Source organism: Canis lupus, chromosome 12 (genome assembly GCF_011100685.1).
Source record: "Canis lupus familiaris isolate Mischka breed German Shepherd chromosome 12, alternate assembly UU_Cfam_GSD_1.0, whole genome shotgun sequence".
NCBI lineage: Eukaryota > Metazoa > Chordata > Mammalia > Carnivora > Canidae > Canis > Canis lupus.
Window position 1 is genome coordinate 33091856 of NC_049233.1, and position 6000 is coordinate 33097855.

Sequence of the window (6000 nt, forward strand, 5' to 3'; positions counted from 1 at the left end):
ATAGAATTGTTGAATCAATATATTATATACCTGAAACTAATATGACATTGTATGTTAATCATACTTCAATAAAAATTATTTGTCAACATATATGTCAAAAAACAACAAAGCATTTCATTCTTCAGTTACTAGTGAAAACTGAAAAATTATACCCCAAGTTAGAGGGCATTAATTCATAATTAATAATTTATTAATAATTAACCATGCTTCAAAGGTTTTTTTTTAAGATTTACTTATTCATGAGATACACAGAAGGAGAGAGGCAGAGACATAGGCAGAGGGAGAAGCAGGCTCCATGAGCAGGGAGCCCAATACGGGACTCGATCCTGGGACTCCAGGATCATGCCCTGAGCCAAAGGCAGATGCCCAAACACTGAGCCACCCAGGTTTTGTTTTTGTTTTTTTTTTTTTTTTTCAAAGTTTTGAGCTAACTGCACTGGTGGTTGCCACTCCGTTGCTTGGCCTTGTTTGCAGCTACATTTCATCCCTGGTTGATTTTGTTCTAAGGTTCGCCTACTAGATGGAGAGCCTTTCCTCAAGGTGCAAGGACTTTTTTCCTGCAAAAGACAGAGGGAAGTGAAACACAATTCTTATGATACTTAGTTTGAGTGGTTCTTTGTCTTATATATAAAGCCTCAACAAAAATCTTATATATAAAGCCTAAACAAATATCTAGGGTGGCCAACAGTTCCCATTTGCCCAGGACTTTCCCAATTTTAGCACTAAAAGTCTGGTCCCACCTACCCCAGTCCCAACCAAATTGGGCTAGGTAGTTACCTTAAAAAGAACCAAAATGAGAATCCAGTCTGGAGTAGTCTTTGAAGTATTGGACCCATCCTTCAAACCAGGTGTTCTTTCCTGATAATGCTAATCAGTACGTGCCAATGAGGGCCAGACTGATACCACAATCCACCATCAGCTACTACCATGCTTTATATATGTTATCTGAAATGCTCCCAACAATTGTGGAAGGTAATTGCCATTGTCCTAATATTATAGTATCAGAAATTGAGGCTCTGATAAATTAAGTGCCCTGCCCAAGCCCACACTGGCAGTAAGTGGTAGAACTGAGATTCAGGCGTAGTCCTGCCTGACTTCAAAGCTTATGCTCAGTCTGTTTCATTCTCTGCCTATTGCATTCTGAAATCTATCAACCATAATAAATTTTAAGAAGACCTAAAGAGAGGAGATATTATAAGAGCTAAAGCAAGTAATAAAATATAGAGGGAGAATGGAAATAATAAAGAATCAGAATCTATACGAGTGCAATAAAATATAGGGCATAAATAAGACAACCAGGAGCTAATTGATGGATTACAAATTGCCTGAAGTCAGATTCATAAGATTCTTTATAACATCCTCCCAAGTAGACAAGTAAAATACTTATTGCCTTAGGCAAAAAGAATTTTCTATTCATATGTATGAAATATTTTGTTCCTAATTATTTGTCCTCAGAGTGAATAATAATACCTAGTGTAAATATGATTTGTTGCTTAAATTTTTATATTTTGATTTATCCTATATGCTTACAAAGAAAAATAAGATTATAAAGCTGCTATTTAAGAACTGTCTAAAACAGGCAAGAAATTGTTGATTTATAATTCTTAACTATACAGATTTATTCCCAGCATATATTTAAATCTGAGTTGAATCAGCACATATTCTTGAATGAACATAATTGCAAGGATATTCCTCAAGAAATTCATCTCTGCTGCTTTTTACTTGACACTCTTGAATACTCCTAATTTCTCCCTGTATGTCAGTCCTGTTATCTGCCATCTTACACTGGATCTTAGGAAAAGTGCATACCAAAAGAGATTTCCTTCTAGTAGAAAAAAAAAAAGGAGTTGATATCCATCGGTGTTAATGAGAATGAGTCCTGACAATGTGTGACAGCCAATGGCAGGGTCCCCCTGTGAATTTCTCAGAATAGAGAGGCAGCTTTTTGATGCTGACCTTTAATTGATTTTTTTTAATGTATGTTCATACTTCATATCATCTTAAAGTTGTTCAGTAACTTAAAAAAGTTCAATACTCTTAGATATGGTAAGACAACCAGATTTACAAGTGGCAGAATCAATAACCAGCCCTAAAATTGCCAAGATCTCAATTATATCCAAAGTCTCTAATATTGTGATTTAGCAAACACTACAGAAATCTTCTGGAAAAGTTTACTAAGATGTCTTTAGGTTACCATTTCCTTCCATCTTTAGGATACCTTTTTCTTAGAGAAGATCCAGTCATGGCACATTTCAGAGCTTTCTATAAAGATCTTTTTCTAAGGAAAACCTGAATAGTCTTTATGTTAGCATAGAAATGAAAGACCACCAAAATGTTATGTTCCATAAAAAATGGACTTAAGTATTTCTGGCAGGTTCTACCAACTGGCCATTATAAAGCAAATTAGATGTAATTTAGTCTCTCCATATTAGATATTCTCTAAGAAATAATGTACAATATTCCCTGGTAGCAAAAGTACCTTCCTTTGAACTTTATGTGTAAATTAGATGGACTCTGCTATGGACTGAATGTTTGTGTCATCCCCTGCTCCCTGCCAGATTCATATGTTGAAATCCGAATCTCCAATGTGATGGTATTAGGAGGTTGGGCCTTTCAGGGGTGATTAAATCATAAGGTCACATGGAGCCCATAGCTAGGATTAGTATTCTTATGAAAGAGGACCCTGGATGCTGTCTGGTCTCTTCCACCACATGAGGATACAGCAAACAAACAACCTTCTGTGAACTGGGAATCTAGTCCTCACCAGACACTGAATCTGCCCACTGCTTGATCTTGGACTTTGCAGAGAAATAGATTTCTGTTGTCTATGGTAATTTGTTATAGCAGCCCAAACTGACTAAGGCAGACTCTTGTGGCATCTTAAACCAATATTTGAAGGCATGAAAAATCAGGGCTGGGAACTCTTCCACCAGCTGATGAGAAACATAAGAAAATCAAGAGTGAGAGCAAAAGTTCCTTTTATTTTAAATTAGGTACTATATGGAGTTAGTATCATTTAATAGTGTTGCCAGGTTTTTAAAAATTGTTGTAAATGCTTCATCTGTACTCTCAAAAGAAAAAAGTGGAAAAAAATAACCTGAAATAAAAGCAAACCCAATTTTATTATTGTAATTCCTGTGAGCTGAAAATCTTAGTGGTTATATTGTATTATTTTATTTGGCTAATAAATATGTAGATGTCTTCTTTCTTTGGTTATATTCTGCTTCATTACCAATGGGGAAAAAATAACATGCAAGCTTTACTATATTCCCAGAACTCATGAAGAACAGATGGACACTCTGAATAGTGACACAAATTGATCCATAAAAACAGAAAAACCTCTAAAATAATTAAATACTTCTTTTGTACAAAAGCTCAACTCAAAGAGTTAAAATCTAGGCACTGTTTCTAAATACAAATTCAGTACAAGCCAATACATATGTGTAATTATAAATTATAGGTCGTATTTCCTATTTACCTATGCTCTTTTCTTCACCATCATTATACATTAGCAAGCCAAAATTGAACACAAATGGACAAGTTAATTGCCAATGCCATTATAATTCCCATATTTCTGTAGCGTGAATGAAATTGCAAATTATAACTACTAATTTGTGTATTTTTAAAAAGGTCACATTGTTACACAGGAGCTTGAATGTGAAGAGAACAGAAAATAAATCTCAAGGTAGCCATTGAGTGGGGAAGTTGGCTTTTACAGTTTCCATTTTGCTGAAATTTATATATATATATTTTTTTTTTTTTCTAGAAACTTAGACATTGTGTGAAGCTATAGTGGAGTGAGGTGGGGGAGGCAATGATCTGCAAGAAGCCTGGATCAAGTGTTTTAGAATTCTTACCAATGGCAAAACAAGTCAAAACCAAGGCTGAAGGATTCTCAAAAGCATCTTGTATCTGCTAGCAGCAAACTGTGAGTCACATTATTTTTTTGATTCTCTACAAGAGTATAAAACAGGAAATAATTTTAGAAGCTAATAATGTTTCTTTCCTGTTACTTAGAGAATTTTGACTTTATAATTAAAGTTCTAATCTTTCTCAGTTGTCACGCAAATATCTTATCCATATCCTGAATATTAGTTGTGTCATGACAATCTCCTGGAAGGGGCTAATGAAACACAGGGTCACACCAAGCCACATAATGTGTATTTTTTTTTCCTCTTTTGTTAATTTTTTTTTCAATTTTTATTTATTTATGATAGTCACAGAGAGAGAGAGAGAGAGAGAGAGAGGCAGAGACACGGCAGAGGGAGAAGCAGGCTCCATGCACCGGGAGCCCGATGTGGGATTCGATCCCGGGTCTCCAGGATCGCGCCCTGGGCCAAAGGCAGGCGCCAAACCGCTGCGCCACCCAGGGATCCCACATAATGTGTATTGAATGGCGGTTCACAGCAGCCAAATCTAATGAAGAGTGGAAAATCCCAAACCCAGTTTAAGATAGGTGTTGGTATCCATGTGAGATAATAGAGGCCACTGATGATCAAAATTAATATACCTTAACAAAATGAGAAGATAATTATATAGTATTTCTGCATAAGTATATGAATGTGATAAAAAAAAATCTTAACGTAGGCACTATTACTGAATTTAAAAACCAGTGTAAGCCAACACATATGTGTAATTACAGTTTATATCTCTCTACCCTTTATGCCAAAGACTTTGGGAAACCGGTAGCAAGAGATACCAGAAACCTAGTCAAAAGTTTCAATGGCTCTACTTACCCCAGTACTTTCCCTGCAGTAAAGAGAGCATAGGGAAGCTGAAGTCCATATTTGTTGGTACTTTAGATGACAATATTATCGTCAGGTTTCAGATAAGAGAGATGAAAATTATTTCCAAATTATATTAACTGTTGAGAACTGTGAAGGTCTAAAATTTTACCCTAATTGCAAGCCACCAAGATAGGTAGGTACTAACAAAAGACACAAGATTCCTAGGTCAGAAACAAAGGGTAGTTTACTATTAATAGCTATACCCAGAGTATCAGCATTTGTGCTGATTTCCTGAGCAAGGTGATGTGAAGAAGGCCGGGTGATTATACACATGTAGTGGGGTATGATACTAAAAAGCTTTGGAAACCCAAATCTTTTATAAGTAAACCTGTCAGATTATACTCTGGGGGGGGAGACATATTTATCATGCTAAAGAAAAACAAACTTGACCTTGTTCCGAATAGAAACATTATCTCAGTCATCCAAGGCTGGTCACCATACCAACATCCTTGAAAAGATAATCTAGAATAAAGTCAGTTAGTGCCCCTGTTTATAAGATGTACAGAAATTTAAGAGACCCATGGAGAATTATCTCTCAATACTAACCAGGCGGGAAAACTCCATACTGAAATATAGCTCATGGTTCTTTCTTTAAAATCTCCAATTGCAGTTTAGGACAGCATGGCACCATCTTCCTCAAAAACTCTATATGCATCACCCCAGTCCCAAATTTCTCCCCTTTCCCCCCTTTTTGGTCCCTGGTGGCTTTTCCATATTGACTCTATTCCTCCTTAGTCTGGTTTTGCTCTGGTTCCTGAGCTACTCACTTCTAGCCCCAGATTTTAGGTTTGCCTCTAGCACATGTGTTTAACTCATGCCTTCTGGCAAGATGCTCCCACAGATAACCTACCAGTAGACTTCCTTACCAAGCTTGCACTGAGACTCTGGTACCGGCCTAATAAGGCCCCCTCCCCTCAACACATCTTAGCTATGAAATTGACTATTTCTAGGGCTGGTGACTGATGGTGACTAGATTATCATTAGAGGCAACTGGGATTAGGTTTGACCTGCTCTAGCCTTTATTTTTTTTCCTTTAATGAATTTTCTAGGGAAGAAGTGGAGTCATCCTGTGCATATGCAATTTTGGTTAATGCTGTTTACAATAGTCTTTCAATCTGTAAACCTAGTATGTTGCCATAGAAACAGATCTCCATCTGAAATGTATCCAATCAATTCTGAAATTATCATTCAGAACACCTTCATAAATTGGAAT